A 13414-nucleotide genomic window follows, 5' to 3' on the forward strand; every position below is an offset into this window, starting at 1 on the left:
CTCCTTCTTCTGTGGTGAGAGTGCATCTTTTATAGTGCTATTTTCCTCTGAGATAACTTCCTTTTGTATACACAAATTCTACTTTTCTTGCTGTGATTAAAAAAAAAAATGTATGCAAGTTGACTGCAGGATCACGGCCCCTGGCTGTGGTATTTTGGCCATATTCTTTCTCTTCTTTAGCTCCTCCCAGCTTCTTTCCCCCTCACTACCCAACCTTAATTCTTGTATTCTGAATGCCTTTCACGTGTCCAGGCAGAAAGTGCACACTCAAGGAACAACCAGGGAGCAGCTCTAGCATGGGTCCCTTCCATCCAATGAGTGATTGAATTATTTTGCATTCTTAGTTTGCTCACTGGTTGAGGTAACCTACTCACAGGCTATTTATTTGGCCACCAGGGAGTGTTTGTATGCTTTGGCAGACTGTGGGATCACTTTGGTGCGTTTTTTCTTTTTGAAGTGTTTGTTCGGAGGGGGCTGAAAGAACCATGGTTTAATCCTGATTTGCTGTAAGGCCGTTTCCATTAGAAGACTGATCAGAATCTTTTTATGGATTGAAAAATTTCAGCTTGAGTGACATCCAGAATTCCTCCTTCATCTCTGAATGGATAAAATAATATGAGGGTCCTGAGAGGGGCATGTTTTTTTCTTAGTTACAGTAGAGGGGTGACTGCAATCTTCTGAGAAGATGCCTTTTTATGAAGCACCAACTAGTTTGTGTTTGCTTGGAGACAGGGGGAAAGAACTTCAAGCTTCAAGGAGGACCAATCTCCCTAATGAGTGACAGCTGAAATAATAAGGACCTGTCACCCACACTGCTTTCTGCACAAACCACAAACATCCTTGTGAAAGTTAAAAGGGAAAGAAAAACATGTTCTTCAAAGGGGGGTGTGTGTGTAACAGGGAACAGGAGGTGCGGCTGGCTATAAAGAGTGGTTTAACACTTCCAGGAACTCTTTCAGTGTAACCCCCGAGGCTTTTACCTAACCCTGTCACTGTCCCCACACCTCCTTGGTGCTGACAGTCTTGGTAATTGATGGCTTTGTGAGGGGGCTTTTTCCCTTTTTTTTTTTTTCCCATTAGAGCTTCTATCCCTCAACACCCTGGCACAAGGGACTGGAGGCGAGTGGATACAGGGCCTGGTCATCTGGGAGGAAAGAAGGGATCGATGCTGTCAGTCAGGCTGCCCGACTCCTGCCAGGCTCTGAGACCTTTCACCTACTCTTTGGAGTCATTAGAACTCCCAGATCTCTTTGTAAGCCTTTTCTATTAGACGCATACTCACATGTTTTGATTTTCTTTTTGCTCCTAAACTTATTATTATTACTATTATTATTTAAATAATTACCTGCATTAAACCACAGTTGCCATCTGTGGACTGAGAGCGAGCAATGATTTATTAGTTTTGGTTTCTTACTGTGCCGAGGGGCATGGGATTGATCTGGCTGGTGACACACGTTGTGAGTAGCGAGAGACTCTGCGATGGGTGGGTGGGTGGGGGCCTATGTCAGAATTGAGGTGGCTTTTTGGAGACCTGGGCTTTGGTATTCAGTCAGTAGACTGTGACACTAAGGAAGTGGTGGCTCATGTTTTTTTGGGGGGTGGGGTGGGGTGGGTGTCGATACCTTATGGAACTGAAAGAAATAGCCTACATAAGTCCCTTGGAATAGAAAGTGTGTGTACACCCTCATGCCTGTGACAGGGATAGGCACTGTAAACAGCTTAAAGGATGCCCCCCCCCAAAAAAACCTGGGATTTCTTTTGTCCACATAGAGGGTTTGACTGGACAGTGGTCATTCATGCTTGAGGCTCCTGACCACCTAACTAGGCATCTGTGTTCCAGGAGATTCGCACACATATACAGAGAGTTGGCAATGTGTCGTGTCCTCAGGACCATCTTCTCTTTGGATTCTCTGATTTCACCATGGCCATAATGGATGCATCTTCTTGGAGCATCGCCTGTCCTCCTGTGTAATATGAAGCCACAACCTCAACCCCAGCCATGCTAGTCACATGGGATGGTTTCACTAGCAGTGGCCTCCTTTTATTATCCAGCAAGCCATGATCTTGACTCATCAAAAATGCCTGGGTTCCTAGTAAATAATGTGTAAAGAAGAGGAAGAGGGAGGCACTCTGGCTTCTATGGGGTCTAAACTACTTTTGTCATAAAAATATTGAAAACATTGCATTTTTTTTGTGTTCTGGTACAAAGTTACATTAAAACTTAACTCACATTTGTATTTTACTTTCAAAGGCCCTTGGAAGTATTATGGCCCTGGCTACCGTTCCACAGGGTCTCTCTCATGGGCAGGCATATAGGGAAAAGAGACTACTGTCATTTTACATCAGGTAAAAATGTAAGGCTTCACAACCTTTTTGGATGACATATTAAATAAGGTGCATATAATGGGATTTATGTTTTTCCTTGATGAGCTCTGTGGATTCTTAGTTTTAGATGCCGAGTGATGTTAAAATATAAACTAAGGCATAGCTTAAATTTCAAGCTTTTGGGCAATTTGGGAATTAGAAATGTTCTCATTAGAGGGCATTCAGAGAAGGGAGGGGGAGAGCCTTATAGAGGGACTGGGGAGCAGCTACAAAGAAAATGTATTGACTGGTTGCAGTTGTAAAGTTGCCTTGTTGTGTCAGCCCTGTTGGAAGTTTCTAGTTGTGTAATTAGAAGTTTTGTGGCTGGTTTTCATTGGCCAAATTTCCATTCTATTTTCCTTAGTGTTCCCTTCTACAGGGAATGGCTCAAGGTAATGTCGGCTTCTGCTGGCAAGTCAAGCCAGGTCAAAGACGCTTACGGAGCCCAGCTTGCTTTGTCTGCTCTGGGTTTCCTTAGGCTGGGGCTGCATTTTAATTACGTTTTAGGGGCTGGAGAGAAGAGTTAAAAACTCACATTGCTCTTGCAGAGGACTGGAGTTCAGTTCCCAGCACCCACATGCAGTGGCTCTTAACTGCCTGCAAATCTAGCTCCAGAGGATCTGATGCCCTCTTCTGGCCTCTGGGGCCAACTGTATTCATGTGCACACACTCCGCACAGACATATATGCACACACATTATTAACAACTAAAGACTTCCAGGCGTGTTTTAGGTTTGTGATGTAAACCTAAAACCAGTCTTTGTTGACTATAAAGACATTCTGAAGTTTGGACTTCTAAAAATTGCTTGATACAAATGGATTTTTTTCCCTAGATGTCACCATCACCTAAATTTCCAAGCTATGTGTAGTTAGGTTCCAGAAAGTTAAGATGCTGTTCAACAAGCTATAGACTACTTATACAAACCAAGGACATCTGGATCTTTATAGTAAATTTTTTTTCCCTCAAAATTATGATAACTTAAAAAAAAAATCCTAGGCCCACCGAAGAGGCTGTTGCAATGTGAACACCTCATTCTAATGAATTTGCTTGACACTTGGGTTTCACACCGTTGAGGAATTGTGGACTCTGTATATTCCTATCCTGTCTAAGTGACTGGACCACAGCTCTGGGTTTCTTATTTTCTGTCCTCACCGGTGTTTCCTAAGAGCGAGTGTGACGTGGTGATTGTCTGTGCTAAGGGACAGCTGACTGTGGCTCACTTCTAGGCCTAACACTTGCTGGGAGTGAGAAAGGTAATCACACTTACTGCAGGGCTCAAAGCTTCTGTTTCTCAACCATTAAAAAGGAATTTGCTTCCATGTCCATGAAAGGTAGTGAAATACTCCTGGAACAGGGTCCCACATCTATTTTATTATGCATTTATTCTCTATTATTTACTTACTGGCATAAGTTATATATATATGCATATATATACTTATATATGGTATATAATGTGATATTTTGAAATATGCATACAGTGTGGGATGGCCAATTAAAACAGTCATTCCAACCTATTATTTTTTGTGGTCAGAACATACAAATCCTACTGTTGTTTTAATTAGTTTTCAAGCACAAGTGCTCTCCAGTTATCATGTTGTACAATAGTTTCCTTAAACATATCCTTCCTGACTGAAATCTTGACAGGGCTGGGTGTGATGGCGCATGCCTTTAATCCTAGCACTCGGGAGGTAGAGGCAGGTGGATTGCTGTAAATTCGAGGCCAGCCTGGTCTACAAAGTCAGTCCAGGACAGCCAAGACTACACAGAGAAACCCTGTCTCGAAAAACCAAAAACCCAAACCCAAAAACCAAAAACCAAAAACCAAAATCCAAAAAAAAAAAAAAAAAAAAAAAAAAAAGAAGAGTCACAGAGACCATTTTTTTTCTTCATCGGGAACCTTCTCTACTGTAAGTAAATAACGGGCACTGAGACCACTCAAAACATCCATAGCAAATAAAATAAACTATGCAAAGTAAAACCTTCCTTACACATGAAAGGCAAACGAGATTTGGAGGCAAGGCAAAGTTGGGGGGGGGCTGTGGTCCCTGCTGCGCAGAGTGGTCTAACTCCAGGGTGCAGTGACCTCTTGACCTCCATGTAGAAATTGTGACCTCAATCTCTTCATAGTCCTCGGCATCGGAGGGTCCTCAAAGGACAATAGTGCGGCTGGGAGACTTTTTTAACGGAAGGTCCAAGGACCCCTTTTTGTCCATGTAAGAATGTTCGTTTGTGTTTGACCATCTCCTGGAGCTGCCTGCTACAGCCTCTCTGTGAGCAGCATGGGTCGTTCTGGATGTGTCCGTTGTTTCGCGTTCAGTTCTGCATAGTCTCTCAGTGCACCTAGAACTCGCTGTGAAACGGAACTTCTTTTTCTTCTCCTCTTGCACCCCTTTCAGGACCTTGAAGACGAGCATCTCCATGGCATCCATAGGGTGTCTGGTGGCAGGCAGCCCACGGTGGTGAGAAAGCCCTTCCCAAGGCGTGTCTCCAAAAATATAAAAAATAAATTATGTTTACCTAAGCACACTGGAGTTTTTCCACAATTGACCACACTTTTATAATCAAGGCATGTGAGGTCAAAATGTGGTTGTGTTTATGAGCACAGGTCACTTTTCAGTGCCTGGCTCTTTAATTTCTGTGACCGTTTTTCATCCAGGCCTTATTCTGGTCTTTTGGTCTTACAGAATCTTCTGCCTTAGAGGGTAGTTTGCATAGTGATGTAGGGAGGGGCATTTCATAAGACACTCCTGTTTAAAGAATGTTCTGATCAAACCAATGAGCCAGGATGACCGTCCCGTGACAGCAAGGCAACTTCATATGCATCCTCATTAGATAGTGCAGTTTGGGAGCCGCGATGTCTTCTGTCAGTTAGATTCAGCGAAGGCAAAGTGTAGCCCCTACCTCATAGGGCTGTTGTGAGGCTGTGTTTAAACTCATAGGGATGGGACCCTAACTGTGCAACAAAATTAACATAGAATCTTTAGCTAAGATCCCCATTAGCCCAGCCCAGTGGGGCTAAGCTGTGAACCACTTCCGTAACCTACTGTATATGCCACAGTGCTCAGAACACTTTGGTGGAACACAAGCATGGTTCATTCATTTCATTTCATGTGCGGGAAAGAAGTTTTTCAAAGTAACGCTTTTAGGAGGGTGAGACCTTTTATGTTTTGGGATTTGTTTAATGTCTTTATGCAAGCTGCTAAGTGTAGAACTAAAAGGTTGTAGACTTTTGTTAGACTGGGGCCCCCAGATTCTTCTCCAATAGCTGTTTTGAAGCAGACAATAATTGACTACAGTCATCACTCTTTTTTCCAAGGTCTTGATGGGGTAAAGTTTCTCAACTTAGTTCATATAGGAATCTCTCTCTGAGAAAAATCCATTATTTTTATTGGCTAGAAAATGGTTTCTTATTCTAACATTGACATTTCTACAAAATTTCAAGGATTTTGACAATGGTAGTATACTGAAATTATTTTACATTACTTTGCTTGACTCAGTAATTATTTTTTCTGCATGACATGTTTCAGACATGCCCATACACACAGTGTGAGTTTAACAAATTAAACATTTTTGCTACCTGTGTGTTTCAAAGTTAAAAATGAACATCAACTCCCCTCTGTTTTTCCTTAGAAATTATTGCAATCTTAATATTGATACGCAGTACTGTAAATGTTTTATACTAGTCCTTCCTGTGCTAATATCCACAAATGAGCTAAGGGATTGCTTAATATATTTTAAGTCATGCACAAAATGATTTTACTCTATGTTTTACCCAACTTAAGAAAAAAAATCAAACACTGTATTTATGCCGACATACACAGATTTAGCTTACTTTAATACTTAGAAAATTCAAACTGGAAATAGTAATAGTAATTCTTTATTTCCTTTTATTTTTTTTTACTATAAAAAGTTCTTATTTATTTATTTATTTATTTATTTATTCATTCATTCATTCATTCATTCATTTTATATCCTGGTCGTAGCCCCCTCTCTCCTCTCCTCCCAGCCCCACCCTCCCTCCCCCACTCTCCCCTCCCCCACCCTCCCTCCCCCACTCTCCCCTCCCCCACCCTCCCTCCCCCACTCTCCCCTCCCCCACCCTCCCTCCCCCACTCTCCCCTCCCCTATTCCTCAGAAAAGTCATGAAGTTGTTGAGCTGGAGTAGTGATTCTTAACTGGAGATTTTGACTCATTTATATTTATTGTGAATTTGCTTAGACTGATTTATGCAACAGTCTTTTTTTTCTTACCTATTTACAGTGCTTTGTTTTAGACATCTTTTTGGTCATCTATTAAAAACTGAGTCTTAAAAAAGAAAAAAAAAAACCTTTGCTCATCTATTTCAAAGTTTACATATTCTTTTCTTTTTCTAGCCTTAAATTTGACCTTCAGCTTTTCAGACTAAACAAATTCATCTCATCAGTATAACTGTTGCTTCTGTTTTTTTTTTTTTATGACCTCAAAGACTTTAGAATGCTTTAGATTCTTTTCACATGTCCCCACCTTCATGTATAAATCCTAGAATTTTAAAGACACAACTTTGTTATGAGTCCACCATTGACACAGTGCTGACTCAAATTTATTTACACGGCGACTTGATTCATTTTATTTGGTGGGGGGCGTTCATCATCCTGTACCTTAAGTGATTTCCTTATGATCCCACTTTAGTCTTAACCTTTCAGAAGAACTTTTCTTTCAGTAAGAACCTGAGACAAATCCTGCCTGACCTGAAGTCTTATTTCATCTTACTCTTGAATGAGGATATAGTTGGGTATAGTATTCTATATATCTGATTTATGTTGGCTCGGTGCAATGGAAATAAAATTCCACTGCTACTGTCCTCTGCATTCTGTCCTTTCACATCTCTGGTTTTCCACCTCTCTATGTCTTTCTGCCAGGCCATATGTAGTTTCCTCTCACCTGTGTGTCTTTCTGCCATGTTCTCTGTCCTTTCTTCTCACCTGATGTCATTTCACAGTTGCTTAGTTACAAGCAATCTGTTGTTTAATCAATGCAGTGAGATTTTATTACAATAACACCATATTTCTCAATTCAAAACATGGGTTTTATTTTAAATTTCTCTGACCATCTATCTACTTAACCCTTAATAGAGATGCTGCACCTGTATGGCTTCTAACTTCAAAAGAATCTCTTTGGACATATTTATCTATGAGAAACATGTCAAACTCTCCAGTTGTATTTGTGGACATCTTTATTTCTCAATTTGGTCTTGTCAATTACTGCTTTGTAAATTCTCTCTCTGGTATTAGTTATGCACACACAGAACTGCAAGGGCTACTCGAAGAACTTATTTCTTAAATATTATGAACCATTTCTCTTGATGTCTTATCACTGCCCATATGTTAAATTATACTTTATTTGATGTTAATACAGCACTTAAGATGATGGATATTTATTCAGCATATGCCTTCAAACTAGCTATGTTACTATTTTATAGCAAATGTTTATAAACATCATGCAGTTGGGCCTTTTTTTAAAATACATAGAATCTAAAAATGTTTCCTTTTTATTGGAGAGTTTAGTTGGTTAATAGTTAGTGTACTGATTTGACATGGTTGTGTGCATGTTTATCACTGTTTTCATTTTGCACAACTTGTTCTCATGTTATTTCTGCTGTTCAGCTTTTCTCTTTACTGTTCTTCCTCCTCTCATCATCTTTTTTTTTCTATCCTCACCACCTTCCTTCTCTCCCTCTCTTCCTCCAACATTTAAAAACAAAAATAGTCAGGTGGCACACACACACGTATTTCTCTTCTCTTCTGAGGAATGAGCTCATGACTGTGAACAAACTAGGGAAGGGCCCTACCATTGGACTATCTGCCCAATACTACATTTTAAAAAAATTTGGTCTTGCTAAATTATCTAGAGTGGTTGTGAACTCTCTTTGCAGTCCAGGTAGGCCTTGAACTTATGATGCCATGTCTCAGCATCTAACTTAGATGAGATTACAGAATCCCAACACCAGGTCTAGCTTCCAGCCTTCTTCTGGACAGAATATGTCTCGGCTTTTTAAATTAGTTTTCCAGTTCTGTCTCTCTTATTTGTATTGTAAGCAGTGCTTATGTATCACAATACACATCCTTAACTTACTCTAACCTATCTTGAGTTAATATTATCACTTGAATGATATAATTACTTCTATTACCCCGTTCTTTGTGCTAATATAGCACACATTTTATTTTTAAGCATGTTATGTGACCTTGTTTTGTAACATGCATAATTATATTGTGTTTGTTAGCATCCTTATGTAAGTAACAAATGCATACATGTGTTATTCATTGTCATTACTTTTATTTTAGACAGAAAATTGCCTTACAATAATGTTAAGGTGTGATTAACATCTTCTATTTTTCTCAATATCTATCAGCTCCTATGTTCTGCACTTCTTTATATAGATAAAATATTCCACCTAGTATTATTTTTCCTTATTCTGTTTATTTCCCTGAAACATGTGATGGGAAGTGGTGCACTTTCAGAAGAGGCTGAGGCCTCACTTTCCATACACCTGCATGGGAGAAAGCCAAGCACCAGCTCCTGTAGGATCATAGTCCATGCTCTAGAACAAGTTCCCAGGGAAGCGTTCAGCATCCAAGCCCAGGGAGAGCTAACACCACCAGGCAGGGCCCTCAATGTGCCTGACACCTTGGACACTGGTGAAATAGCCTGCTTACCTTTCCTAAGTCTGCTCAGCTTTATTCTTGGTACCTACAGGGCAAGGTGAGCAAGGAAGATGCTCATTGTCTTTAGAGGCAGGAAGTAGTCAAATATGGCACATGTGGTGTAATCATCAAAACAGACGGAAACACATTCAGCAAGCGGTTTTTGAGTGACTTTTGAGTCAATCCCAAAGAAGTGTTGAATGTGTTGTGTTTGTGAATTCCAAAGCGACTCACACACTGAATTCCAAAACAACTTACAACACTGAAAATGGAACACACAGACACACACAGACACACACAGACACACACAGACACACACAGACACAGACACAGACACACAGACACACACACACAGACACACACACACACACACACGCACATGCATGCACACACTCACGCATGCACACATGCGTGCACGTACCTTTAATAACAACAACAGCTGAAGACACACACTTCGGGCCAATGGTGATGTCTTTAGCCGCTGTGAGACCATGCATCAGCTGATCCTTTGCACAGAAACAAGATAACTAGCAGCTAACAATTCAACACTCAAAGCAAGTCCTCACAAACAAATACAAACAAACAAACAAACAAAGCACTCCATCCCTAGCTCTGGCTGTGCGATGGTGCAGTGGTTAGCTGTTCTCAGAGGGGATTCATGAGTGTTGCTAGAACAGACCCAGGCCTGGAACTGAGAAACAGAACAGGATGGACTCCAGAATCTTAATCTTCACTCGTGTTCTGCTGCCCTGTTTTTTCTTTTACTGTCTGGACCGAATGCTGGGTCAAATGTGCTTATTTTCACAATTGAAAGATAAAACAATCCAGGTTTTATGTACTTTCTAGGGGTGGACTTAATTGTTTGCTTAACCTAAAAAATAAAATAAAATAAAATAAATAGAACATCCTCTCCTGTTATTCTTATCAGGGAAGATCTTGTATTTGCATGACCGCAGACCTGGGCTGTTAGGAAGGGCCCATTAAATTGCGGTTCTTCTAGATGTTGTTTTAGTGGTTTGGGGCCACTAAGGAATGTATTTTCATGGCTTCATTTTGGGATAGGCAGTCACGGGGTGAGGTGATGTATTCTGTTCAGAATGTCTTAGTTCCACCAGTAACTCCTCTGTTGTTCCTGACAAGCACGTCTCTGTTGACACACTCACAACAGGCACACAATGGCCATGGAGCAGCAGCCTGGCAGCCTGGGAGACGCCATGGAAAGGACGATTGTCAGTCTTGCTATTTCCAGATAAGTAATTGGTGTTTGGAGTGGCAGATGGCTTGTAATGCAACACTCCCCAAAATGTCTTCTGGAATAAAGTTAGCTTAGAGTTCAGAGACAATGAAAGGTTTTTTTTTTTTAAATTTTTAAAATTTTAAAATGAACTTGGTGACAACCACCAATTCTTAACAAACATCACATCTCTCCTGAGACTCCCGAGGATAACCGCCTTGTGATCTGGAGAGCTTTGAGCTGGGCACTGGGAGACCGAGGTCCTAGTTCTGTGCTGCAGCCCCTTTGACGTGACTAGAAAGAACACCCACCACAGGAGGCTGTGGAGGACTGACGCCAGTTTCCTCCTGGCTCCAACGTTCTCTTCCCGTGTTTCACTTTCCTGACTGGTTTGAAGTGCAGTTCACAGAGAAGATTCTGGAGGTCTAGGAATGCTTCAAACTATTTTACATTTTATCTAATTACGTTAGGATTTTTGAGACAGAATCTCACTATGTGGACAAGGCTGGCCTCCAACTCTCAGAGACCAGCCTGCCTCTGCTTCCTGAGTGTTGGGATTAAAGGTGTGTCCCACCCCATCTAACCTCTACAATTTACAGGTCTTGGGATTCTATCTGGGGGCATTTGTGATGGGTTGGAATGTCTTCACAGCAGAGACAGGTTATACCAAAGGACAGTGTTCAGTCCATAAACACTCTGATCAAACCCTGTGGCAAGCTGCCCAGCAAACCACAGATGGCCACGTCTAGAACTGCCAGTGTTAGAGGCCAGCATGCTGAAGGCTGGCCTTGCTGTCTCTGCTAAGAATCCAAAAAAGCCAGACAACAACTTTTGCTGCACTCAGTCCCCAATGGACAGGCTTGGTTAGCAAGTGACAATCTCCATAATTTTTGTTCCTGAGTAAGGACCAATCAGGGAAAGTTACACACATCCCTAACCAACCCTTTGGAGTGCCCTTCTCTCCTCGGATTGCTTCTTGCATTTCCAGGCATATGTGACACCTTTTCTTTGTCCCACTATGACGTTTTCCTCGCTCTGCTGCTTTGAATCTCTGCAAAAAAATCAAAAATCAAAACAAAACAAAAAACCACAGGCAAAGTGGCTTCCTCCCTGTCAGCAGACTCTGAATCCATACAACAATCCCCACTTATCTGCAGTGGAACTTTCCAGTTCCTATTAAAACCTGAGCTCAACTTTGGCCCAGAAAATGCAAACAGAAGGGTCCAGAAGTAAACAGTCCCTACGCTTTAAGTTGGCTACCAATTCTGCAAGATAGGAAGAAATTGTATATCATCCTGGTCTGTACTCCTCAGCTTGACACTCATTGCTGTCTGGGTAGCCACATGGTACAAGCCACTCGCATGTGTCTGTCAGCTTTCCATTACTGTAACAAATGAGACAACTAATGAACAAAGAGCATAGAATTTCAGTCTAGAGACTCTTGGTCCCTATGCTTTTGGGTCTGGGCATGGAGGTAGTACATTTTGGTAGGGAGTCCATGGTGGAACAACTAGTACAGTTCATGACCAGAGCAGGAAAAAGAGGAAAAGGTCAAAGTCCCATAATTTCTCATGATCTCCTTCCAGGGCACACCCCAACAACTGGAAGACTGGTCACGAGACCTAACCGTTTGAAGTTTCCTTTATCTGCCAATAGATCTGAGCTGGGAGTCTGCCATACCCTGCATGGCTTTGCACTGGAGTTCCGATTGGGGGTGGTGAGGGATAGAGAAAGGACAGACACACAGACACATGTACAGAAAACTGGGATTGGCTGTGCTGTGCTCGCTAGAACAGCAGTAACTACTGCGAGCAACCGGACACCTCGGTGAGTTTATTATGACCCACACAGGGGGAGGAGTTGGTACTCCGTGGGGAAGCAGTCTATGTTAAGGTCAGGGAGGAGGAAGCTGTGGTTGCTGCTTTTGCACACACTGTCATCATTCTCACCAGGACCAGAGGAAGGCTTTGCCGTCCTTCCGAGCCTCACCCAGAGGAAGCCTTTGCTCATTCCCATGGGTCTGAAGTGTTTGTGTCCTTGCCAACAGTACACCTTCGCTCAGGTCTTCCTCAGCTTCCTGAGAAAGAGTGAACCTTTAATGTGGCTCTTTGGGGGAGAATATTTCAAATCTAAACCATAGCACTGTGCTCTTGCTGGTCACATGCCATCCGGATTACCTGCCTCACTCAGGGCTGGGTTGGATGACCCATATTTTACTCAATAACGGCCTGAAAAACAAGAGTAGAGGGGCACACGACTAGGGTAGAAACAGTGGAGGCACGGCTAAGTTCTGGCACCCCATGGGCACACTGACGGGCACCAGACACTGGGTTGGAGGTAGGGGGTTCAGCCCATGTCCCCCCTGCCTTCAGGAGGACTTCTGCATCCTTTCCGCTCTCACTTTTGGTCAATCCTTGCTTACTTCTGCACATTAGCAATGTCATGGCTGAGAGTCCTATGCTAAGCCCCATTTCTATTTCCATCCCATCAGCTTTGGATGAAGACATCAGACTTGTATCAAATCCCTGCTCGAGAGTAACCAAGTATGAAACCCAGTCTAATTTGCCCAGCGTGGGAAGGCCATCCTTCTTACTCTTTGCTTTTGCTGATGAGAAACGACTTGTTATTCTAGAACAGGGGAGTGTGGAAACTAATAAAAGTACCGGCAGCCATTGAAAGCCTACTGCTGGCAAGGTTCATGCCTTACTCTCAAGGCAGAGGGTCATCCTTTCAAAAGAGGATCAAGTTCATGCAGCCTTCACAGGTTCAATGCTACCAAGTGCTGGGGACTTTCTATTCATCATTTACAGGTTTGCTTATCAGTGGGTTATTGAATGAGAAAGGGACTAGACTACATTTTTGTTACTGTTTTTTCTTTCCCCCAATAGGAGGCTCTCTGGCCATGTGTGTCCACATTTTCAGGGCTGTTTGTTATAGACATGCAGTAGAGCAGACCTCACTCTAATCTACAGAATCAGGAGTTCAGCGGGTGGCATCATCACTTCTGGCTGGCTTCATATTTAGGATGCCAGAGCCCACGAGCGCTGTGCGTGCTGCCCGGTGGCTGCTGTTCCTGCATGGAGAGGAACTTTATTACCTATGAGGAAAGTCGAAGAGGGAGGTTAAGTGGGCTGTC

This window comes from Acomys minous (genome assembly GCF_964271855.1).
Source record: "Acomys minous genome assembly, chromosome: 2".
NCBI lineage: Eukaryota > Metazoa > Chordata > Mammalia > Rodentia > Muridae > Acomys > Acomys minous.